Source organism: Mustela lutreola, chromosome 16 (genome assembly GCF_030435805.1).
Source record: "Mustela lutreola isolate mMusLut2 chromosome 16, mMusLut2.pri, whole genome shotgun sequence".
NCBI lineage: Eukaryota > Metazoa > Chordata > Mammalia > Carnivora > Mustelidae > Mustela > Mustela lutreola.
Window position 1 is genome coordinate 60,555,964 of NC_081305.1, and position 26,469 is coordinate 60,582,432.

At 49.2% G+C, this 26,469-nt stretch overlaps 1 long non-coding RNA gene across 1 annotated transcript; it reads right to left on the bottom strand.

Moving 5' to 3' along the window:
• Positions 1 to 720: 720 nt before the first annotated feature.
• On the bottom strand, positions 721 to 17,386 carry LOC131818463 (uncharacterized). Its single transcript, XR_009348834.1, has 4 exons — positions 17,290 to 17,386; positions 16,607 to 16,800; positions 4,530 to 4,667; positions 721 to 820 (listed from the first exon to the last, which is right to left on the bottom strand). It is a non-coding gene; the product is annotated as an uncharacterized LOC131818463 (long non-coding RNA).
• Between the last annotated feature and the right edge of the window lie 9,083 nt (positions 17,387 to 26,469).

The window sequence follows — 26,469 nt, forward strand, 5'->3', positions numbered from 1 at the left end:
TGGTAGCCATAACAGACCCTATCTCCTAAGGCAAATAAAGCATTTTGGTGGTGTTGTTGTTGTTTTAAGATTTTATTATTTATTTGACAGAGAGAGAGAGACAGGGTGAGAGGGAACACACACAGGGGGAGTGTGAAAGGGAGAAGCAGGCTTCCCACTGAGCAGGAAGCCTGGTGAGGATTAGATCCCAGCACCCTGGGAGCATAACCTCAGCTGAACAACTGAGCCACCCAGGTGCCCACAAATAAAACATTGAGAATCATTCCTGGCATGAGTTAAACCTCAGAAGGTGTGGGCTGGTGTTACTTCTTGCTGGGCACTAGATAGGGTCAGCAGCCTCAGGCCCACTGTTTTAGCAACTCATTTGCATAAACAAAGCCCAGGCTCAGCCACTTTGTGCTTACCCTATGGTTTCTTCCTGGCACTAACATCTCTCCTCACTCCTGCTCTGTGGCACTAAGCTCTGGGCCTCAACTTCCCATCTGTCAAATGAGGTGAGGAGCCCAGCTGATCTATCTGAGGTCCTTCCAGCTGGGCAACCTAGGATTCTTGGTAACTCAGGGCCCAGAAATTTCAGAACCATCCTAACACAAACATTACCAGATGACACCCACTCATTTTCCTCAAATCTTCTCTTCCGTGTTATGTATAAATGCTTATTTTCATGGCAAATCTTCTCCAAGATCCCAGAGCTCTACGAGCACCCAGAATAGGCTGGGCAGGTATCCCCAGTGCTGAGGCTGGGGACATGATGGTCAGAAGCTCTGACCTCCAGGGGAGACGGATTCCAAATCAAGCTGCTCTGATAAGCAGGTCTTCCCTGTTAGAGAGGATTTCAACAGAGCAGGGTTAAGAGGAAGTGCAGTGGGACAGTGGGCTGGAGGGGTGACAGAGGGATGGAGAGGAATGGCACGATCAACAGAGGCCAGCCAAGGCAGCACTGATGCTCAATGTGAGAGGGTGGGCTGGGGAAACACTGTGAAAATGGCTTCACAGGCAGGAAGCAAGCCCAGCTCAGCACAAAGCAAAGTCCTGAGCAGGAACCTTCTGGGACCAGGTTGGACACTAAGGTGAGCTGAAAATGGCTGTGGGACCCAGTGCAGTCTGAATCTCACCCATGCCTCTCACAAGCTGGGTGACCCCGGACCAGTTATGCTACGTCCTTTAATGTTTCCTAAAGGGTATATTCACTCCATAACCCTGAGCCATGTTCTCATTTCGGTGAGTGTGGGAGGCCGCAATAAGGCTTGAGACGAGAACCAAACCAGACCCTGACTTGTGCCTCCTTTAAAGTCCAAATAACCTAACAAAAGGTTTAGGACGGGAAAAGTTGAGTAGCACTGGGAAAGAGTCTGTGCTATGTGTTGTGCGCTCGCCTACGTGACTTCCCACATGCTTACTAAACAAATGAGAACAATTCGGTTGGGCTAAAAAGTTCGTTGCTGGTCCTTGCTGCCTTAGTACAGCCCATAAATTACGTTCAGGTTTGCTGTATTTGTACTGGCATCAGCCATTTGGCGTCATGAGGAACTGTAGTTGCTTAACTAAACACAGATGTAATGTCACTATATATATGGCCTTAATGCTTTGAATAAACTTAGCACTGTTGGACATCCTCCTCAGTGCTCCTCCTGCCCCCCATCTCTTTGCTTCTCGAGTTCTTTTCTTCATCCTCTTACCCTCATGTTCCTGGTTGATTTGTTGTGCCGGCCACGACAGGTGAGGATCTGATGGTGCCCACAATCTACAGAGATCCAATATATACAACTAGGACAGCCTGGAGGGGGGTGAGCAACCCAGGCTGGACAGGGAGTTAAGAAGGAGTCAGGAAGGGCGCCTGGGTGGCTCAGTGGGTTAAGCGGCTGCCTTCAGCTCAGGTCATGATCCCAGGGTCCTGGGATCGAGTCCTGAATCGGGCTCTATGCTCAGCAGGGAGCCTGCTTCCTCCTCTCTCTCTCTCTGCCTGCCTCTCTGCCTACTTGTGATCTCTCTGTGTCAAATAAATAAAATAAAATAAAAAATCTTAAAAAAAAAAAGGAGTCAGGAAGAAGTCATTCCCACACTTGAGGCATGGGTTGGTACTGACCAGAGACACTGGGCAAGAGACAGTGTCCTAGGACTGCTGTAAGACTAGCCGGGTCCAGGCAAAGCACCTAACAGTGTGTAGATGTAACCCATCTGTAAAAGGTGGACGGGGGGTGGTGGTTGCAGCTGGTTGAGCATCTTACTCTTTGTTTTGGCACAGGTCCATTCACCTGGCCCATTCACCTGTGCCTGCATGTGTTCTGTGGTGTGCTCTTTATCTCTCTCTCTCTCAAATAAATAAATCTAAAAAAATAAAAATAGGAAGTCAGGAAGGATCAGGAGACCTGCTGTTAAGGTCCCAAAGACTCCACCCTCCTCAATTAGCCTCCGGAAATAAAGTAAGTGGATGCCCAGGAGCCTCCTGGAGACAAAACTTTCCAAAGCAAAGCTTTCAATTTCATACTGGAGAAAAGGTTGCTGTGCAAATTCAAGACAAAAAAGCCGGCCAGGGTGGGGTGGGTTTGGATGGGGTTGGCCCTGTAGGGCTCTGGCCACTAAATGCCCACTGCCCAAGCCAGGAGCCTGGAGTCTGTGCAGCCAGTGCTTCCTGAGGCCTCCACATTATGGCCTCGCCATGAAGTTTCCTCCTGGAAGCTCCTTACCCAGGGAGGCCACCTGTGAGCACCCCCTCATACACACCCCAGCTTCTGCCCCTCCATCCAGCTGGAGTGAAGGATCCCCAAGCCTGCTCTCTCTGGTCTCTCCTGCACAGAGAGGAGTATGTGCCTCGGAAAGGAGGGTCCCTGAGGATACCTGAGTCCCTGGCCCAAAGACAGTTGGCTTGAGAATGTGGGGTTTCGGTGCTCTAGGCACAGCAGTTCCTAGAGGAAACAGGGTAGGGAGCTCCAAGGTGGAGGGGTGTCCCGGGAGTCTGGGATCGCAGATGCCAGGGGCCCTCAAGTGGAAGGGTTTCAGTGACTCCAGAGGTGAGAGGGGCCAGGCGTCAGGCCTGGAGGTGGACAAGGACCTGTGGGGTAGGGGGCCGGAGATGGAAGTGATCCCAGGGTGGTCGCAGGCCCAAAGTAGAGGTGTGGGGGTGGGGGTGGGGGGAAGGGGTCCATGGGCCAGAAAGGAATGGTATCCTGGGGCTCCTGGGTAAAAGGCAGTTGAGGTGGAGGGGGCCCAGTGGGGCCCAGGCTGCGCGGGCAGAGCCAGCTCCTCTCGGGTTGGGGAGCCCAGCGATTCTGAGGGACAAAATTTTCCATCAAATTCTGGAAAAGAAGCCTGTCAGCACAGGCGTCTCTCCGGGGGTCAGACGAGCCCAGTGGTGCTGGGCTCCTTGATGTCAGTAGGGCCCCACAGGTTCCCTGGATACAGAGAAGTGGAGCGAGGGCTGTGGGGCAAGGGCTGTGGGACAAGGGCTATGGGACGTAGAGCACCAGGCCAGCAGGAACCTGTCCGCCAGGGACCCCTCCCGCTCCCTTGGACGAAGCAGCAGGTGGCAGCGGGCAGGAGGGACACAGCCTCCCTCTCTCCCTAGCGCCCCTACCCCTCCCCAGCCCCTCAGTACCTGAGTCAGCGGGGCACCGATGCACTCCCCCGCGCCCTGCCCCGCCAGCCCAGAACCCCTGCCTCCCCGTGAGGCGCTACTTGCGCAGTGAGTTAGCTGGGCCCACAGAAGGCGGTGGGCGGGGCAGGCAGGTGAGGGCGCCCTGCGGCAGGTGGGGGGCGGCAAACAGCGGTGCAGGCCTCTGCAGGCCCGCGCGCCCTTGCCCAGCCTCCTGTGTCCTGTCCGGTGAGGGGCCTGGCTGCGCCCCCTGCCGGTTCCCGCTGCTCTTCTGCTGACTCCAGGACCCCAGTCCCCCGCCCAGTCCCGGCCTCCCTGCCGCTGCTTGAGTTCCAGGCTAGGCCCACTGCTGCTCCTGGGCGGCCAAGCTGAGACCCCGGTGCGGTGTGGCTGGCCCTTTTCTCTCCCCAGGGCACAGTGGAGCCGCGAGGGAAGGCCTTAGGGGATCTTCCGTCTGCTCAGCGCCAGTGGACACTCTCCAGGGGCCTCTCTACCTGGTGGGCTCCACCCATGGCCATCTTGGAACCCCTGGAATCCCCTTCAGAGACCAGGTGAAGCCCTCCTTGGGGAATCCAGGCTCCTGGGACCAAGGCGAGTTGATCTTGTGTACTGCTGTGTCTGTTCCCTGGCCTGGCATGGATTGACAGTTGCTGAATTGATCTATTCTGGGGTCATCAAGGGCAGAGGAAAGAGTTCAGGGCTGGGATCCCCAGGCCTGGGGTCCACACAGGCTTGGAGCCCTCTTGGCTGTCCCTGACAGAATGACCAAAGAGGAACCCTCAGAAACATGGATCTGCCTTGAACTGGCAGAGCATTCAGGGACAGGAAGGGGAATGTCTCCTTCGCAGAGTATCTGGAAGCCTGCAGTGGAAGATGGATTTGTCTGAGCCATGGTCATTAGTGTTGGGCCAAGGAACCCCTGGCTTGCTTCTCCTACCTGCATCCTAGGTCTAAAAGGGTGTCTGGGTGGCTCCCTCAGTGCAGCATCTGTCCAGGGTCCTGGGATCCAGCCCTGCATCTGGCTCCCTGCTCAGCGCAGATCCTGCTTCTCTTTCATCCTCTCCCTCTACTTGTGCTGTCAAATAAAATAAAAAAAAAAAGTTAAGAGGGGGGACAAAATGGCGCGGAAGTAGGAGTAGGCGTCTTTTAACTTGTACCCCAAAATGAGCTGATTACCTACCAATCACCCATGAACTCCAATCACCCATGAAATCAGCCTGAGATCAGAATTATACACATCTGGATCTCTACAGGGGGAGAAGAAGCCAGTGGGCAGGTAAAGCGGAGTGGGAACTGTGAACTGATATCAGAAGATAAGCAAAAGGGGGAGGGAGCTACCAGAGGCAACCAGTTGGAAAGTAATACCCCAATATGAGCGAGAGTGCCCTGCGTCTGGGGACCAGCATTAACTCGGAGACTGGTTGAAAGCACTCCAAAAGAGCAAAGGATCTCAGGGGAAATTGTGGGAATCGGGGCGGCTAGTGACAGGGGCTTAAGTCCCCGGTCCCAGGACAGCCTCCCTTGGCGCTGAGGCAGAGAGAGTGCGGCAGAGAAACCAGCTCTTGGTCCCTAAGCTGCCAGCGCACCCGAGAATGCATGGGGTCCGTTTCCTGTGAGGGGATGGGAGCCACACCAGGCGGCAGAATGCGAGAGTCCTGCTATAGAGCCTGAGATACTCCCCTGAGAGAGGTATAAAGGCCCAGCCGGTGCCCTTTGATACACGCCCTTGTTTCAGAGCCTGCACCAAACTCTCGCCCCAGAGAGGTGTGCGAAGGCCCAGCCTGGTGCTCTCAGACCTGTGCCCTGTTCTCAGAGCCTGAGACCCGCACGCGCGCACCTCTGCCTTCCCTGAAATTGGTGCGTGCAAGGTGGGAGCTCTTAGACCCAGAAAGACCAGGCACTCCCAGCCCGGGCCAGCGGGAAAATCTCAGTGTGCGATTGCTGCTTGGAACCTCTCTAGGAGTCTGGAGGTGCCCAAAGCTGCTGCTGCCGTGCATTTGGGTACAAGCAAAAGATCCTCCATCCCCAGGGACAGTGACTTGGAAACTGCTCTGGCAGCGGCCAAGGGGGAACTTATTTGGGCTCTGCAGCCAGACTGAGGCTTCTCTCTGAGAGGGAGATCAGGGTGCAGTTTGTTTTCCTCTAAAACTACAAAAACCATCAAAAGCGGTCAAAGTGAGAAAAAAAAGTGAACAAACAAAAAACCCGCCAGAGAACAAAAGCCTGAAAAAAAAGAAAAGTTTCCTCAGAGCCCACCCCCTTGAGGGGGGCGGGAGGACTTAAGTCAGGGAACATCAGTGACTGAAAACCCACATGGCAGGCCCCTTCCCCAGAAAACAAACCAAGAAAGAAAAAAAAAAAAAGAGAGAGAGAGAGAGAAAGTACTACAAGAGAACTACCACTACTTCATAGGAAAACTTTTATCTTTCATTCATTCCCACTATTCTGGTTCTTTTATATATATATATATAGGTAATTTTTTTAACCCCAGCAGGATGGTGGAAGGGGTACATGGCTGAGTGCCTCCCGGGTCTCACCCTGTGTGACGCCACCCGGTGCCTGCAGCTGCCCTCTAGAAGGTGTTGCTTTAGCAGCAGAGCCGGAGGGCACCAAGCGTGTGTCTGTCTCCAAAGTCCTGGGCACCACATCACAATGCCTTCCTGAGAAGCAGAATCAAGGACAGTTGCTGATCTTCATTCCTTCCCACCAAATGTAGCTCATACACCATCTTTGGAAGTTGGAGCCAGGGGGTGCCTGGGTGGCTCAGTCAGTTAAGTGTCTTTCTTCAGCTCAGGTCATGATCCCAGGGTCCTGGGATCGAGTCCCACACATTTGCCTCCCTGCTCAGCGGGGAGCCTGCTTCTCCTTCTCCCTCTGCCATTCCCTCAACTTGTGCTTTCTGGCTCTCTGTGTGTCAAATAAATGAATAAAATCTTTTGAAAAAGTTTGGGCCAGGGGGCGCCTGGGTGGCTCAGTGGGTTAAGCCGCTGCCTTCGGCTCAGGTCATGATCTCAGGGTCCTGGGATCAAGTCCCGCATCGGGCTCTCTGCTCGGCAGGGAGCCTGCTTCCCTCTCTCTCTCTCTCTCTCTGACTACCTCTGCATCTACTTGTGATTTCTCTCTGTCAAATAAATAAATAAAATCTTAAAAAAAAAAAAAAAGTTTCGGCCAGGGACGCCTGGGTGGCTCAGTTGGTTAAGCCGCTGCCTTCGGCTCGGGTCATGATTCCAAGTTCCTGGGATCGAGTTCCACATCGGGCTCCTTGCTCAGCGGGGAACCTGCTTCTCTCGCTGCCTCTGCCTGCCTCTCTGCCTGCTTGTGTGTACTCTCTCTCTATCTCTGGCAAATAAATAAAATCTTTTAAAAAAAAAAAAAGTGTGGGCCATACTCTTTAGCCATTCTACTTTCCCTGGGGTAATTTGCCACCTCCCTGAATTTGCCTGCATCTTTCCCAAAATCTACTTATCTTCCAGCCTTCGGGACCATAATGAGTCTATAAATTTTCAATAGACAGTGTGAACTTACACTTGCTAATATTTGCATTACATGCACTTCTTTCGATCTCAAAGAAAAGCTTCGCACCGCAATGGTCTCTAATCTCCAGTTACGTTCTGTTCTGGGATCCCACTGGAATTCTACACGCCTGTCCCCTAAGATGCCATAAATTGTGGTCCAGTTTCCCAGCCAGCCAAGGAAAGCACATGGGAAATCTTGCTGAAGTGAGTAAGAGCCAATGAAAGGGAACATATTTATCTGCCTCGAATGCTGGGACCTGAGGAAAGCAAGTTTCATTACAGACAAATCAGGAAGGAGGTGCAGATTGCTTTTTATGTCACTCTGGAGTGGAGGTCTGCTCACTCACAGAAGCTCAAAATTTTCACAAAGGACAATGCCCCCCACCCCCAAAGTCAGCTGGGGATTCTCAGGAAAACTTTAATTGAAAGTATTACGGATTCTCCAACTTCCCAAAATGAAGGAGAAACATCTACAAGCAAGACTGTCACCACTTTTAGACAATTACACTTATTTACCTTTTTTCTTCCTAGAAAATCATCCTCTCTCCCAATCCATGATCTTCTTTTTGTAACAGTTTCCTAAAGAAGGAAACAGGTGTCCTCCCATTCCAGTTCCATCCAAAATAATAAAATAAAAATCTTTAAAATTAAAAAAAAAAATTGTGATTTGTTGAGACAGAGCACATAAGCAGAAGTTACAAGCAGACTCTCCCACTGAGCAGGAAGCCTGATTTGGGGCTCGATCCCAGGACCCTGAGACCATGACCTGAACTGAAGGCAGATGCTTAACCAACTGAGGCACCTTGGAAGCCCCAAAATAATTCAATTTTTAATCACTTTGCCATAGACACTTTTGGGTGGCTTTGAAAAACCAGAATCTCATTGACTTATCAGTGTCCTCTTCACCATCTCAGAAAAGGACTGGGTGCCTCTCAGAGACCTCTCTCCCCTCCTGACCCAGGTCCCAGCCAAAGGTCATTCACATTAGAGTATGAGGAACTGAGCGGGATGGGGTGTGGAAGCACCCTGGGGTGGGGTGGGGGGCTCTGGGGCCCTCCCACTCCCAACTTCAAAGACAGCACCTGCTTTCCCCTGCCTCATATAGGTACCCTGGGTTTGCCCTCTTTAAGGTTCCTGGTTGCTGCAAAGGTCTGAAAATCTCCTAAGTAGCACAAAAGCCATCATGTGCATTTTGGCCACAAGCTCCCCAGAATGAACCAGCAGCTCTGGGCTTCCCCGCACATCTTTCCTGACCCTCAGAACCCTGGGAAGGAGCCCCTTGGTGCAAAGTCACAGGGGGAGCCCACGCACAGCCCAGGCCTCCTGCCCCAGGTCCTCTCCAGCCATAAACTGACCCCCTAGCCCCTTCCAAACCGTCTACAGCCTCAAACCACCGACGTGCGGTTCAGCACCCATCTCCAGAGCGCAGGATGCACGTGGCTTCCCGGCACCCATCCCTGGCCGCTCCCAAAATCACCGTGGGAATGTCGCAGCAAGGAGACAGGGAATCGATTTTTATCCTCTGGGCTGTCTTCCCTTGTAGCCCCTCAGGAGTACCCACGCAGCAATGCCGCGTGGGCCCAACTGCTCTGAATCCACTTCCCCCGAGGAATCCGCTTTTCTTCAGCGTCTGTGTCTGCAAACCCAGCTCCTCTAACACCCCCCACCAAACGTACCAAGAACCAACTGGGGAAGAAGTTCATTTCTGGCCGACAAGCCTTTAATCCCTGAGAGCTGTGGCTGATGCGGGAGCAGCTTTTCTCCAAATGGTGATTTCGATACGAGGTCCTTTTGCCTGCCGGCCCCCAACATCCCTGACGTGTGGCTCCCAGGGGCCTCCCACGGCCAGGCCTGAGAGTGGAGCCCACCCTTGGGCTCATTTTCCACCGCGCTGAATCCAGGCAGCGGCCCCGTCTCACTACAAAGGGTGCTGAGTAGCGAGGTGCCGCCACCAGGAAGAGAGGCAGCAGGTCAGACAGATCTGGAGAATGACACTTGCCTTCAAGGGCCCCTCACAAGGGAAATACCATTAATTAGCAGATCTGACCAGATATACTGTGTTCCACATTCACGCCGTAAGGATGGGGTTTCCTCGAGCCCTAGTCAAAGGAACTCTTTCACCCGAGATCACTTAACCAATCGGTGACTCAGTTTCCTTATACTAAAAATGAGGATAATAATACCTCACAAGATTGTTTTGAGGAGCACACACATTACAAAGTGTTTAGAGGCACCTGGGTGGCTCAGTGGGTAAGCATCTGACTTCAGCTCAGGTCACGATCTCAGGGTCCTGGGATAGGGCCGTGTCAGGCTCCTTGCTCAGCGAGGAGTCTGCATGTCCCTCTCCCTCCCTCTTCACTTCCTGCCCTCTCTCTCTCTCTCTCAAATATATAAATAAAATCTTAAAAAAAAAAAACGAAGTTCTTAGAACACTATCTGCACATAGTACAGGACACACAAGCACTTGTTAAACAGATAAAAGGGTACAAGAGGCTGTCTTCCCTTCAGATTTCTAATAGGCTCCTGTCTGGGTGTCTCTAGCTCTTAGGAAGTGTGGGCAGGCCGCAGAAGCCCAAGGTTGTAGAGTTCCTCCGAGGCCAAGTTCAGTTTTCTATGCAGGACAGAAAACCTGTAAAATACATCCCAGACTTGCTTCGCTGCCTTCCTAGTACGGAATCTGTTCCCTCAAGAGTGGTCCAACCTCTCTTCCACTATTTGGGATGTAGAAAACGTTTAGACATTTCTCCATTGGTGCTGATTCCATCCTCATTTTTAACAATCTAGGTGTGTGTTCATCTGGTCTTCTGTTAGTTCCTTTATTCAACAAACACAGAGGACTCACCATGTCCTAACTGTGACCAAGACATCCAGCATCTCATCCCACAAGGGAAACATATTAGCAAATGTGGCAGCAAAGAGTGATGGGGTAAGGCAGTGACATCTGAATCAAGACCAAACTAACAAGCAGAGCCTGCCATGAAGAACATTCCAGGTATGGGCCCCATAGGCATGAAGGCGGAAATGAATAGATTATGTGCAGACAGCAGGACAGGGGACTAAGGGGACACTGGAAAGGAAGGCTGCGGAGCAGCTGTCGGCATTGGAGGCCTTGCGAAGGACTCTGGAATTCCCTTTGGTTTCAGCCGGAAGCTACATGAAGGTTTAAGCGGGGAATCATCAGATTAGCCTATATTTGTAAAAGATCGCTCCTCTTCCACAGAAGAAATGGGGATGGGGTGGGGGTGTCCACGAGCCTAGAAGCTGGAAATGGAAGCAGATGAAGTTTCCAATATCCTGGCCAAGGAGTGAGTCTGTCGCAGTGAGAGTGTAAAGATTTGCAGTTCTAAACTTTTTAGTAAAGTGGCTTATTAAACACACAGCTAACTGTTGCCCGGGGTTCCTACTTTTGTAATAAGTTTTTTCTGAAACTCAAAAAGGGGAGAGGGGCTCTCTGCACCACGTGCCAGTCGGGGCGGAACATCATCGTCACATTACAGGGTGTTTTCAGAGCCTGTTATCCTTTTAGTACGACATACCTCCCACCCCGAGACAACACCGTGCCTCTTTCCACCAACAGAAGTTGAGTTTTTCCCTTTCCCTCTTCCTTCTTTTGAGGGCAGAGCTCAGGGCTTCTCCAGAGATTCCATCCTAAGTTCATAGATCTCACTGAGCCGACCACATTCCCCTCCCTGTGGGCGCCAGGAAACGCCGGAAACATCTGTAATCTGCACCTGAACACCTGAACATGGGACCTTGGATCCCAGCTACAGTTACTTGTGCTGTGGCAACAAGGACATCATGTCGCGTTTCAGGACATTTTTGTATATAAGGCCTCGGGTCGGGATGCTCAGGGTAGGAAAAGGGTGGGTCCGCCCCTGGGCAGAGTGGCATACCTTCTCTCTCCTCCTGGCCTTTGCCCGAGTTGGAGATGCCCTGTTCCTTCCTCTTCACCTGAGTAATCATTATCTCTGCTTCCAGAAGCAGCTCAGGGGGCCACCTCCATCAGAGGGGCCACCTAAATCCCTGTTAACGTTGATCCCACTGCTTCCCAGAGGCTCTTTCTCCTTGTCTTTACTTTGTCTCTCCTGCTGGACCCCAGGAGACAGGTCTCACTCATCATTTTATCCCAGCAGGGTTCAGTATGTTGCTGAATTAACACATGGCATGTCCTGCACATCGCTGGCAACTGGATGAACTGGAACACAGTGTGGCAGCATGTACTGAAGCAGGGGTTCTCAGAGCACCAGGGGGTTCAGTCGGTGAAGCATCTGCCTTCGGCTCAGGTCATGATCCTAAGGTCCTGGGATCCAGGCCTGCACCAGGATCCCTACTCAACAGGGAGTTGGCTTCTCCCTCTCCCTCTGCTTCTCCCCTCCCTCTCAAATAAATACATAAAATTTTTTCAAAAAATAAATTTAAAATAAATTTTAAAAAAAATTAAGCAGTTGTTCTCAGCTGCAGGTGATTTGGCTCCCCAGGGGACATATGGCAATGCCTGGAGAAACGTTTGGTTGATGTAATTGGAGGAAAGGGCGCCACTGGGCATTTGGTGGGGAGAGGCCGAATGGAGGTGGCCAACATCTGGCCATGCACAAGGCAGGCCTCAGCAAAACATCACCCAGTCCACGAGGTCGACAGGGGAGACCTGCATCTAATCTAGGACCTGGAAAACCTTTTCCTAGGTTTACATGCTCAAGGGAAATGTATCTGTCCATCAAAACCACAAGAATGTCTGAAGCAGCTTATCCTCAGAAGCCCCAAACTGGATGCCATGTAAAAGACCATTAACAGGAGAACGGATAACCGACTACAGTACCTACGTGATGGAAGACAACAGACGATAACGAAATTTAAGATGCCACATACGCGACAACAAGAAGGAATCCACAGATGTCCTGAGGAACCGAACCACCAGAGCAAGGTAACAGGCAACCTTGATCGCTGGTGATGGAAGAGAAGCAGGGGGCAGGGAGTGACTGACTGGGAAGGAGCAGGAGGGAACCTCTGGTGTGCTCAGAATGTTCCTGATCCTCATCTGGGTAGTAGTTACACACAGTGTGCCGCATGCTAGGACTCACCTGCTGTGTGTGTGTATTACACCTCAGCAAGCTTTACCAAAGGCAACGGTCCTCTAAGAGCCCCAGCGGGCAGGAATCACACACTGGAGCAGGTCCTCCAAGCATGACTTTCTAAGGATTTCAGTGCACAGCCGGCAGGAGCATTGTAGATATGTTTCTGGAGACCTATTTCACCACAGACACCAAAAACCTTACAGTGGGTCCTTGATTCAATTCTGCTTTGGTCATTTTCTGCTAAGGATTGTGCTACAGATGTACACACAGACTTAGGTTTCAAGAATATTTATCACAGCAGAACAAATACAAGAGGGAGGCAGCAACAACACCGACCCAGAGGAAACTGTGTGATACCGCGGACTCATTAAAATCGACATTTAAAAATGTAAATGGAAAATGACTACAATATATTAATTACAATTAAAGAGCAGGTCACCCAACAAGCTGACACCTAAGATATATGAAGAATATACTCAATATGATTAACTATGGTTAGCTAAGGTCATGAGGGGTTATGGGATTTCTTAAAATTTTATCATTTTTTCCCTAAAATGTACATATATTACTTATTAATAAGAAAAAATACACAATCACACTTCTTAAAAATAAAGGTGAGTTTTCAACTCTAAAACTGAGTACCAGGGGCGCCTGGGTGGTTCAGTGGGTTAAAGCCTCTGCCTTCGGCTCAGGTCATGATCTCAGGGTCCTGGGATCGAGCACCGCATAGGGCTCTCTGCTCAGCAGGGAGTCTGCTTCCTCATCCCTCTCTCTGCTTGCCTCTCTGCCTACTTGTGATCTCTATCTGTCAAATAAATAAAATCTTTAAAAAAATAAAATAAATAAAATAAAACTGAGTACCAGACCCCACACAACCTCCAGATTCCCCATGGATTCAGAGCCCTGCTGCTTGCAGAAGTGCTCTATCCACGCTCATCACAGTGGCTGAGACAGATTAAATAAAGAGATAACATTCCAGATTTCCTGTCTCTTATCAGACTGTGCAGATTGGTTACACAAATCCAAATCCATACATGCATTAGACCTCACTGAACTGCGTACGCCCTTAGAAAAAGTTACAAGCAATTCCCTGTAAAAATACAAAAGTATTTCTGACAGCAAAAGTTTTCAGATGCTGTAAAGAAAAAAAAAAAAAAACTAAAAAGGTACAACCATCCCTGATTAATCAAGTCTCCCTCGAGAGAAGGCTACCACTTCCCCAGGTCATCTCATCGCCTCAGACGAAACCATGTTTCTCTGTGAAGTGGAGGTGATCGCAGCTCTCTCGGAGTACTTGCAAAGGTTTGGCGTGGTTATGAAATGGAACACTATGACCGGGGTCCGCTGGTTGTGGTCACCGTCATGCCCACTGCCTGAACACCACCTCCCTCCAGGAAGCTCCCTTCTCTGAATTCTGTGTGGTAGGGGCATGTGGCTGACTATTAGGGAGCACTGCATAAGGCGTACCCTGTCGCTCGCCCAGATGCCCAGCTCCTCCCGGAGCCACCGAATGCCATACAGAGCTAAAGCTGGGAGCAGGGGCTCACCGTGGACACCAATGACGAGGGCCCAGGTACCTCAGCTCACAAACCCATTACGAGCATATACATTTAACTCTAGCTTTAAGATGTTTCTCCTCTTACTTCTCAGTCAAAAAAGACTTTAAGCCGAGTAAACCAACAACAAACCCTAAGATAAAACATTTAACCATGTTAATTTCCAAAGCCCTACGGTCGTCTTCAGCTTCTCAAGGTCACACCTCCCTGCTGAATGATTACCGAGGGTTGCTGACACGGTACACAGAAAAAAAAAAAAAAAAAAAAAACTCTTAGGATGTCCAGCCTCTAAGAGAAAAAGCAAACAGCTCAGAATCCAGCCAGCCACGGCAAAGGAACCACCGACAAAGCCAAACACAGAGGGGCCCCTGAGCATCTGGGAATCTGCCTGTTCCTTTGCCTCCTCAGAGGGAACAAGTCACAAGACTGCTCAGAATGGGAAATGAGAAGGGCAGAAGCCCGGAAACCAGCACGTCCTGAATTTCGTGCTGCTTCCAAGGAGTGAGCCCACCTGCTGTGTCAGTTATTTACACAGTGGGCAGGTGAGGCTGACAGCTTGAAGGGGTTATTTTAGAGGGAGAGCTGTAAGTCTGATCAGGAGAAGGTTCTGGACCCTGGGGTCCCAGCAGGCATCTTCAGCTTCCAGGCTGACCCTCCCTTCAGACAGGGTTTAAGAGGCAGCAGGGCAAGCATGGTCTTTGTATTTAAATCACCTCAAGGGGGCCCATATCTCCAGGCACAACCAGAAGCCAGGGAGTAGAGGGAAAGGGGAGAGGGAGAGGCTACCTCCACTCCTATCTGCTGGCTGCACTTCTGGAGCGCCTGATCCAGGAAGCTAAATGCGTGGACAGAACAGAAGGAAGAATCTGGGAAGACTGGAAGACTAGAAGAGCTGCTCGTGGACTAGTCTCAACCTGAACCACAGAAACACCTCTGCCTCCCTGCCCTCCTCCCCTCGGCTGGGCACCAGGTGCCTCCCTACTGCACTCCAGATGCAGATCCAAGCTCAGGGGTGCCCAGTGCCGATGCCTCTCTCCGGCGCAGGGACTCTAGGGCATCAGCGGGACTCCTAGACAGCACCTGTGATCTCTAATTTAAAACCAAAACCAAAATCCCCAACCAGCCCAAGCCAGCACAAGCAATACATATTTATGTGTAAGACACCTATGCACACATACACATTCATTTATTTACACACACACACACACACACACACACGCTTTTGCAGCAGAAAGCAGGCATGAAACCTGTTCCCTAAGTCCTTTGCTTTCCTCATCTGCTTCTAGCAGCAACAGCCATTTCTGCTACGGATTTTCCTATTCGAGGGTTGACCACAGATCCAAATGCCACCATCCTGTTTGCCACCGTTTCCTACCCCACCGGCCTGCTGACGTCTGTCAGTGAACCAGGGAACAAAGATGGAAGACAGGCCCAAGCTGCCTTCCTAAAGTGGGGTTATATTTGACACTTTAATAAACCTCAGAGCCTGAGCCCCTTGCTCTCAGACTGGCCAGGGTGCAGCTCTCACTCTTACCAAACCCGTCCATCTCCCCCCCCCCCCCCCCACCGCAGGCACAAGGGTTTTCTCTGCCTGGCATCTATTTCCAGGCCCCATAAATCATATCCCATTGTTCCAGGCCATCTGAACTCATGCTTAATAAACCATCCACATCACCCTTCCGCCACCACCTCAAATTTCCCACAGGGAAAGACTGTTTCAAGAAGAAAAGGAAATTCTTCATTAGGGTTGGATTTTAAAAGCAAGCTTCCACAAAAAACTGGAAAACAAAATTGGGTATAAATACCATCCAATAACCACTAAATGTCTTTGGTTAAAGCACCTGCCTGCCTGTGATTCTCGGGTCCAGATGTGAGCTCAGTGCACATCCAAAGGAAGCAGAATTTGAACCTGATGCTAAATGACAAATGATCCTGAACTTCATGACCATTTAAGTGCCGCAGTGGCTAGACTAAATTGCTCTGATGCAGAATTTCTCCCAAGTATAGGTTACTGAGAAACATAATATTGCTTGAAAATGTGTTTAGGTGCGCTCATCCTTCTCAGACCAACACTCATGGCTCTTAGTCATAACCAGGCTTAAAGAGCTAACACGATTCCTCTATTTTCTCCAGAGAGGGAGGGAAACAAGAGGACATGTCTCTCAGGTTCTAAGATCAAAAACTGGATCACAGCACTCACAGCATCAAGTCTTCCAAACCAGAGCTCTGGGTACATACAATTCTTAAAGAGCTAATTGAATGGAAAACAGCCATCTGGGGCTGGAAACACTTATGACATTCTGGGAAATGTATGGGGTTTAAAAGGATTATGCAGGGTGATGTGACTTTCAAAATTCCCAAACTCTGAACTGAAGCCTAAATGAGAATATGTTAAATTCACCCATTCCAAAACACAGCACAGTTGACTCGGACCCTAGAGCCCAGCTGTAGCTCAGGGTGTCCACACTGCAGGCTGTCCATGGGAGGTCTGCAGACCACTCCCTGCTGAGAGAGTCCAGCCAACCCAATCAGCCTACCAGCAGGCTGTGGCACAAGGTCCAGATCCAAGCCCAGGCACCAGCCAGGGTTCCCTTTGGCCTGCCCTCCTATGGTTGAACAACAATCATGGAGAGCCACAGGGAGAGCGGCATTGGGTCCAGTATGGCCACTCCCTGGTCCTGCACAACACTGGTTGCACACTCTTCAACACAAGAAAATGGTGTGCAGAAACAAGGGCCTGCCACAGTAGGCTGTCGAGCAGGGAACAGAAAGCATCAGGGGACAGGTGGGACTGCTGGCTGGTCTCCACCTCTCCCAGAGGGCAGAGGCCGCAGAGCTTCTGCAGGTTAAGCAGAGACGTGTCAGAATTACCTTCCCAAAAAGTAGGCAGTAAAGGAGGATTTCAAGCAGCCACAACCACCAGCAGGCCTGCGACCTCCAGATATCAGGGGCTTGACCATGACCGTGTAGGTAAGCAGAACACACAAGTGCCTTCTGGAGCGAGAGCAGACAGCTTAACACTGATAACTGGTCCTCTCACTCTTCTCTGCTCTCAGCAAGTGATCCTGAAAGGGATGGACAAAGTTGGTCAGATTCACTGGAGAAAACATGAGCCAGTGAAGACGTCCCGGCTCGCACTAGGCCTCCCTCCAAAGGCTGGCTGCCCCACCCCTGGCACCTGGGTAATGCTGCTCTGGGGCCATCCACACAAAACGATTTACGTACCCCCCACCCGCAACAAACACACACAGACACAGACACACACACAGACACACACACAGACACACACACACAAGCTGCATCGGGCTTTAGGAACCTAACTCAAACGCACCCCTAACGAGCAACCCCACAGGTGTGACTGGGTTGGACACTCCCAGCAAGGGAGGGAAGGCCCCCCCTTGGGTCCTTGCCAGCGGCAGGGTGCCACCTGGGCCTCCGCCTCATCCTCTCCATCCGCGGGGAAGTCAGAGCGGCCCCCACCAACCACCACCACGCAACCAGACTGATTCTCCCACTTCAAATCCCCGCTGCCAGGGCCCCATCTGTGTGCTGACCTAAAAGCCGCCCTCAAGCAGCCGGCCCGCGGAGCGTCTGGAGTTCTCCCAGCCCCGCGCTCACGCCTCCCCAGGCCGCCCCCGCCCCCGCGGGCCGCGCCTTACCGCCAGTGTCCACGAAGCGCGGGGGCGGGCGGTCCCGCAGCGTGGCACTCCAACCCGCGCTGGCCTCGTCCTCGTCGGACTCCTGCGCTTCGGGGGCGTCGGGAGGCAGCAGGGGGGCCGGGGCGCTCCTGTTCGGCGTCCGAAGAGGCGGCTGAGGAGGAGCGCGAGGCGGCGGAGGTGCTGTAGAAGGGATTCCCACCGCTGTCCGGGCCGGACTCGCGGAACACGTCGTCCCAGATGTGCAGGCTCTCGTAGCGCGCGCGGGCCGCCTCGAGCAGCGCCGGCGCCCTCCTCCGCGCGCTCCCGCCGACCTGGGCCATAGCCCCGGCCGCCGCCCGCGCGCCCGCCCCCCAGAGCGCCTCCCAGCCCCACGCGCCGGGCACCGGGCCCGCGCCGCGGCCCGCCGCCCCCCACCAGCGCTGCCCTCAGCACAGCGCCCGCCGCCCCGCGCCCGGCCGGCCCGCAGTCTTGGCCGCCTCGGGCCCAGTGCCCGAGGAAGCGCCCTCGGAGCTCGGGCGCCGCAGGCTGCAGGCCGCCGAGGGACGCAGGGCGCGAGGACGGGAGGCAGGGGCTGCGGCCGGGCCCAGGCGCCGCCGCTGCGTCTCCTCGGCGCCCGCTGCGTCCCCGCGCGCCCTCCCGCGGCACCCCGCGCTCCCTGGCCGACCTTCCCGGGCGCGAGCTGCCAGAGATGGACCCCGCCTCCTCGCACCTCCGGCCCGCCGGCCAATGGGGAGCAGGCCGGGGCGGGGCCCGCGCGGGGCACGCCCCACACCCCTCCGCGGAGCCGGGCTGGGAGAGCAGCTGCGGCGGCGGCGGCGGCAGGGGGTAGGGCGGCCGGTGGCTTCCTCTCCTGCGGGACGTGTGGCCCGGGACGGCCACCGGCACGCCCCGCGCGGCCCCGCAGGGGGAGCGGAGGAACCGAGTGGGTGTCGGGGGTTGGGGGGGACGCAGCCGGTCTCCCCGCCGCCCGAGCCGGCTCACGGAGCGTGAAGCCCGCGCTCTCGGTCCCCTTCCGCAGTCGGCGCAGGCGGCGGCGGGGAGCTGTCCGCCCCGGTGGTTCTGAACCAGGCGCTGCGGAAATTCCAGGTAGGCGCAGGGCCCGAGGGTCACGATTCCCGTGGCTGCTGTGGCTGCTGCTGCTTCGGTCCTCCACAGCCGACTGTGCCTTGAGCTCTTGCAAGCACAAGGGCTATCTGGCTTCCGGGAGCCTTGCTCTAATAAGGAGCCCGCCTCGCTGGTTCATTCCTGGGGTCAGGTGGTGACTCAGTCTCGCTTCAATACCCCTGTAATTTGAGGGGGTCAACATCCGATCTTAGTCATTCCTCCCGTCTTTGACCTTTGACATTTTTAAACTCAAAATATTCATTACCTTCCAAATATTAATTACTCTAACACCACCACTGCAACATCTTCACCCATACATTTGACACACTTGTCTGTTAAAATACGGCACAATCACCCAGGCTTCAGTGTTCTGATAAACAATAGATCAGAAAGGTTTCATCCATCCCTCTGCCTTGGCCAGGAGTGTGTGGCACTCATTCCATTGATGACGATACACATGATCAGGCGTTTCTTGCTCCTCTCTCCCTCCCACAATAATGCAATAAGTCACAATGATGGTAATTGGGCCATAAAGTCACTTGCACTCTGAAATAAAATAAATCCACAGAGATGTGAAGGGCTTGCAAATCCTACTGGGTATTAACTAAATAAGGATTACACGACAGGGAAAGGCATATTGCTATTTCATGCATAAAGGATGCAGATGCATAAAGGGTGAAGATGTTGGTACCACCAGCTAAGGTCAGTTCTAACAGCAGGTGAGCAGCTTCTGCTCTCGCCCTCCCCTCGCAAGCCCCTGTTTCCTCCTCCCAAACCAGAGTCTCTGTACCAGCATGAATTCCTGATCATCACTGAAAGATGATATATAAAAAGGAAAGGATTCACATGACATTGCTTTGTATATGAATTGGCTGATATACGTGAAATTGTTTGCAAAGCATTTCAACTCCGTTGGAAGAATTGTGTCACAGAAAAGAACTGGTTTCCAGCACTTCTCTATACTGTGTTAACCAGGGAAAGATTCTGAAGAGAGTTCATACAGGTAATCAGACTTAAAAAGGTCATTGACACATAGATTAAAGACGAAAAGTTAGATTGCGTAGCTCAAGTTCAAATTCTGCAATTAGGAATTCTGTAATACTCCTGTAAAATTTAATGATATATATTTTAAAAAATAATTGAAAGGGATCAAAACACTGAAATACATAGGCAAGAACTCCTTCTCTTCTCCAGGCAGCCAATGAAAAAGTCAGCAGCTAAAGTGAGTGTGTATTTTAAAAACAGTGGCTTGCTTTGCTACCCAGAGGAAGCAGGAAGTAGAGCAGTAACAGTTACAAGGATGGAATCAGTCTTCCATTGTGCCAAATCTGCATTTGTATGGTGCTAATCCCAAAGAAACCTTAGAGTCTTTGTGCTTATGAGCTCTCAAGTGCTTGTAGCTCACAGAGCATGCAACACTGGGAGAGGATTATATGGTCACCAAAGAAACAGACTGGGAAATCAAATTGTTATCCAAACCCTGGCCCAACAAAAATTAGATGGCTATGTCCATTTAGAATCAAGGGTTTAGCAACCAAGTGCTACTTTGTTTAAACAAATGTTTCTGACCAAGAACAGTAAAAATACTTCAGCCTTTAAAAACAGGTGGCTGATTCTCCTTGTGAAAGGAGGGGAGGAAAGGGAAGAAAACAACTGGAAAACAAAAACCAAAAAACTTTCCCATCTGCTTGGCAACCTCCTACTCGATGCTATGATTATGGTTCTACATCATTAAGTTTTACAAGTAAAGTTTTCTGGGAGGATAATTATAGAACCAGCATTATACTGAGATCTTTTAACTTTGAGTCATTTAAACACATCTTCCAAATAATACAACTTTGTAATATAATTAATTTTAAGATTAATATTGAGCTTTTGGTTCATAGTCTGCACAAAAGGCTCCAGGGTAGTAAGAACAACCCATTTCTGTAGTAGATTCCTTAGGCTTTGTTAAGCCAGAGAGGTTCATGCTCTTGTGAAACTGGGGATAATAGCCATATTTCATTGAGTCTTGGCCTCCTTTCCTGGTATAGTTTAATAAGAAACAAAAAATGCTACCATTCAAACTATGATACAATGTTTTCTTTTCATTAATATTTTAATTTAAATGTATTCAAAAAGCTCTTTGGTAAGTATTTAGACAGATTTTTATTACATATGGCCTTAATGCATACATAAAATAAAAGTTAAAATTTTTGGTTAACGTTTTTCCAAACCTCACATTAAGAATCTCACTACATTTATTTACTTTCTAACTGAGAGATTTCAGTGCCCAAATTTTTCTCACAATATGTTCCTCTGAGTCACCCAGAGTGTTTGTCATGCTGCGCTTAAAAAATTATTATTAGACATATAGCTGACATTCAATGTTAAATTAGTTTCAGGTGTACAACATAGTAATTTGACAATTCTATACATTACTCAGTGATCACCACAGTAAGTATATCATCACGTCACCATATAAACTTATTATATTATCATTGGCTGTATTCCCAATGCTGTACTTTTCATCTCCAGATGAGAACAGGAAATTATTTTATTTATTTGATAACAGGAAATTTGTACCTCTTAATCCCCTTCACCTATTTCACCCATCCCCCATCCACCTTCCCTCCCATAACCACCAGTTTGTTCTTTGTATTTAAGAGTCTATTTCTGTTTTTTTTTTTTTTTGTCTGTTCACTTGTTTCTTTTTTTATATTCCATATAGAAGTGAAATTACAGGGGCCCCTGGGTGGCTTAGTGGGTTAAAGCCTCTGCCTTTGGCTCAGGTCATGATACCAGGTTCCTGGAATCAAGCCCCGAGTCTGGCTCTCTGCTCGGTGGGGACCCTGCTTCACCTGCCTCTCTGCCTGTCTCTCTGCCTACTTGTGATCTCTCTCTCTTTCAAATAAATAAATAAAATCTTAAAAAGAAAAAAAAAGGAAGTGAAATCATATGGTATTTGCCTTTCTCGGTCTGACTTATTTCTCTTAACCTAATACCTTCTAGATCCAGCCATGTTGTCACAAATGGCAAGATCTCATTCTTTTTTATAGCTGGATAATAATCCATTATATATCTATATACACCATATCTTTACCCATTCATCTACTGATAAACACCTGAACTGCTTCCATATACTGGCTATTATAAATAGTGCTGCAGAAAACCTAGGAGGGCATATATCTTTTTGAATCAAGTGTTTTTATTTCCTTTGGGTAAATATCAAGTACTAGAATTACTAAAGCATATGGTAAATCTATTTTTAGTTTTTTGAGGAACCTCCATACTGTTTTCCACAGTTGTTGCACCAATTTACATTCCCACTAAAAATGTACAGAGGTTCCTTTTTCTCCACATCCTGGCCAACACTTGTTCTTTCTTGTCTTTCTAATACTAGCCATTCTGACAAGTATAAGGTGATAGATCTCCCTGTGGTTTTGATTTTATTTTCCTGATGATGAGTGATATTGAGCATCTTTTCACATGTCTATTGGATGTCTGTATGTATTTTTTGGAAAAATGTCTATTAAGTCCTCTGCCCATTTTTCAATTGGATTATATGTTGGGGTTTGGGTTTTTGGGGGGTTTTGTGTGTGTGTGTGTGTGTTCTTTACATATTTTGGTTATTAATCCTTTATTATATTTATCATTCACCACTATCTTCTCCCATTCTGTAGGTTCCCTTTTGGTTTTGTTGTGGGTTTCCCTTACTGTGCAAAAGCTTTTTATTTTGTTGTAGTCTTAATAATTTATTTTTGTTCTTGTTTCCCTTGCCTAAGCAGACATACCCACAAATAATGTTGCTAAAACCAATCTCCAAGTGATTACTGCTTATTGTCTTTTAGGAGTTTTATGGTTTCAGGTCTCTCATTTATTCATTTAATTTTTTTTTTAAGTAAGCTTTACACTGAATGTGGGACCTAAACTCACAGCCTCAAGAATAAGAGTCACATCCTGTACAGGCTGAGCAAGACAGGCACACCTCACACTTCACATTTAGATCTTTGATCCATTTTGAGTTTCTTTACATGTATGGTAAAAGAATGTGGTCTAGTTTCATTCTTTTGCACATGGCTCTCCAGTTTTCCCAACACTGTTTTTGAGAAGACTTTCTTCTGTTACATATTCTTGCCTCCTTTGTCAAAGGTTAATTGACCATATAATTGTGGATTTATTTCTGGGCTCTCTATCCTGTTTCCATTGATTTATGCGTATATTTTCTCCCAGTACCCAACTGTTTTGATTACTATAACTTTGTAGTATATCTTGAAATCCAAGAAACGGATACCCTCCAGCTTTGTTCTCCTTTCTCAAGATTGTTTTGCATGCTGCACTTCTTATAAAAGTATTCTGAGGTCATCCAAATTGCCACCTCTCCATTCTGCTTGGTTTGATGCTGGTGGGGTTTCTCTTTTTCTTTTTTTTTTTTTCCTTATCTGAGATTTTCATATAATAACCAGTTTATTTTCTTTCTTTAAATGGTCCTCAAAAGGCCTGTGGCTTGGCATGCCAAGGGATGTAGATGATCAGTTGTGCCCTAGGAGCAGTAACCACATGGCACAGGGTCAAGCTGTGGTAACTTTATAGGGACTTCCACCTGCTCAGCCCCAACTATAAGACAATTCCTGACATTGGAGATGTGAAAGAAAATGGGAGGGGAGGGGCATCTTAAAATCTATAAATATGGCATATTGACTCCTGTTTGTACTTTTACAATTTCTGATTTTGCAAATGGCCAAACTGCCGCAGGGAACAAAAATAAGGTCCTAAGGTGGCAGAGACTGACCTGGCCAGCCCTGTACTGCACAGGCTATGCGTTACTGGATCAGTATGAATGGAGAAAGCAGGGGTGAGTCAGGGAAGCTGCTGCCTCTCCCTACATTGCCTTCATCACCCACAAGGAGGGGGCCCAAAGCCAAGGAGGACCTCCTGGAACTGAGACAGGGGAGGGGAAAAGAAAGCTGAACGATGCCATAGCTGCTGAACCATGACCAAAATATGGGAGAGAAGGCTGGAGGCAAATGTGCATGGTACACCATGACATTTGGAGTCCTAGGTGACATAGAAGCTTAAGGATCCAACCTTGCTCAAACTGATTTTACATGATGATTTTATCTACTAATCAACCCAGAGGTTCAGAGAATGAAATAGGGCAATACTATAGAAAATGCTTGAGAGAAATCTCTCTTAAGATTGAGATAACCTGATATTTCCATTGATTCATTCATTCATTCATTCATTCGTTCGTTCAACAATTATGTACTGAGTATTATGTATCAAATACTCTTCTGAACACAGAATAAATCAGGAAAAAACCCCCCACAAATACCATTTTTATAGCACATGCATTCAAATAGAAGAGAAAGAACAGACAGTAAATAAATAAATATATAATATGTCAGCTGTTGATAAGAAGTCAAAAGTAGAGAGGGACAGAAACTATGTTGATTGTGATGGTGCTGGTGCTGGCTGTGTGTGCAGTTAGGGGAGATTACTCTGATAAAAAGACATTGGCAGATCCTTGAGTGGATTCAGAGAACAAGACGGGTACATTTAAGAAGAGGAAACAAGTGCAACCCTCCAAGGGAGGCACACACTTGCTGTACTCTGTTAGACACTAAGGAGGCTGGTTAGCGGAGGCAGAGACAGCTGAGTGAAGAGGTAGGAGATGAATTGAGAAGGAAGTTGAGTGTTAAATTTTGTAAGACTGAATTTTGTATTGAATGAAGTGGGGAGCCATTGGAGATCTTAGAGCAGAGAAATAACAAGGTCTGACTTTTGTCTTAAACGGATTGCTTTAACTGCTGAGTGGAAAATAAACTAGAACAGAGCAAAAATGGAATCCAGAAGACCAGATAGGAGACTATTACAATAACTCAGGCTATCGAAGACGGTGTTTTGGACCACAGTGGGAGTAACTGAAGTGTGGAGAACTGGTCAGATTTAGAACATATTTTGAAGATAGAATCCACAGCTTCTACCAAAGAATTAAACGTGGGCAGTGAAAGAAAGAGATGAATCAAGAATGACTCTACAGTTTCCTGTTTGAGCTATTGCAAGACCAGCAGAGCTCGAGAAGAATAAGAGCTTGGTTTTGAACATGTTGGGTTTAACTCATCTAGGTAGATCTGGAAAGCAGGCAGTGGAAGAAAGCTCAAAATCCAGGTCTGGACTGGAGGTGGAGATGTGGAGTCATCAGGAGACAGATGGTAGAAGAGGGACAGTCACCAAGGACTCAGTGTAGACAGAGGAGAAGTCTGAGGTTGAGTCCTGGAGCACATTCATACTCAGAGATCAGGGAAATGAGAAGAAACCCCAAGTGGAGGGGCTTGTCCTCACTCAGAAGGGATTGGAGTAAGGGTTCCACCCAGGTAAACTTAGTGGGATTCTGTGGGTCTTCTTTCCTTACCGATTTTTCTATTCAAGATTTATTTGACAGAGAGAGAGAGAGAGAGAGAGCAGGAGCACACACATGCAGGGAGAAGAGACAGAAGGAGAGGGAGAGAATCTCAATCAGATTCCCCGCTGAGCATGGAGCCTGACGTGGGGCTCGATTTCATAACCCTGAGCTCATGACCTGAGCCAAGATTCACACGCTTAACCACTTAGCCACCTACACACCCACCCAGTTTGTTTTTCTTTCTTTTTTTAAAATATTTTATTCATTTATTTATTTGACACAGAGTGAAAGAGAGAGAGAGAGAGAGAGATCTCAAGTAGGCAGAGAGGCAGGCAGAGGGAGAGGGAGAAGCAGGTTTCCTGCTGAGCAGAGAGCCTGATGCGAGAGTCCGAGACCCTGAGACCATGATCTGAGCTGAAGCCACCCAGGTGCCCTCAATTTACTTTTCTCAGTGAAGTCATCAGAATGGTCGGTCATCAGCTGTATCTGATGGAAGGTGTTCAGTTCTCACTCTGAACAAAATGGCTGTACATTAGAATCACTGGGAGAATTTTAAAAGCACACTTATATCCAGACCCTAATTGGATATTAATCTAATTGGTTCTACACCAATTAGATCAGATCCTCTGGAGGTGGGCACTCCTGTGTTTTAAAGTCTTCCAGGTGATTCAAAAGTGTGGCCAGTGTTGAGAAGCCCTGGCTTAAGGTTGGAGGAAAGAAAATGTGAAATAGTCAAAATATTTCACGAGAAGAGTGGAGAATCTGTCAGTCGGACAAACATACTTGGATTTGTGGCTGAGAATTTAATGTGAAAGGGGCGCCTGGGTGGCTCAGTGGGTTAAGCCGCTGCCTTCGGCTCAGGTCATGATCTCAGGGTCCTGGGATAGAGTCCCACATCGGGCTCTCTGCTCAGCAGGGGGCCTGCTTCCCTTCCTCTCTCTGTGATCTCTTCCCTTCCTCTCTCCTACTGTGATCTCTCTCTGTCAAATAAATAAATAAAATCTTAAAAAAAAAACTTAATGTGAAAGCTTCCAGCATCGTTGCTTTTCTCACCAACCACCTTCAGCTGCCAGGGGCAGATGTAGGGTGGACAGAGGGTTGGGTTTTTACCAAGGTGGGGTTGTATCAGGTATGTATGATGTATGATGGAGGTGAGAGTATGGGACAGGGATTATAGTTATGGGAGCAGACTCTGTGCCAGCTGCGGAGGCCTGTAAGAATTTGGGGGAAGGATCAAGAACCACAGAAAATTAAATAGAGGGACGCTTGGGTGGCTCAGTTGGTTAAGCAGCTGCCTTTGGCTCAGGCCATGATCCCAGCGTCCTGGGATCAAGTCCCACATCGGGCTCCTTGCTCGGCAGGGAGCCTGCTTCTCCCTCTGTCTCTGCCTGCCACTCTGTCTGCCTGTGCTCACTCTCGCTCCCTCTCTCTCTCTGACAAATAAATAAAATCTTAAAAAAAAAGATTCTCTTCAAAAAAAAGAAAATGAAATAGGTAAATGGCTTCTTATGAGTGACTTAGATAATTAATACTTCTTGAAATAATTTAGTGCAGCCAGACCCCTGCAAAGCAGCACAAACAACTCT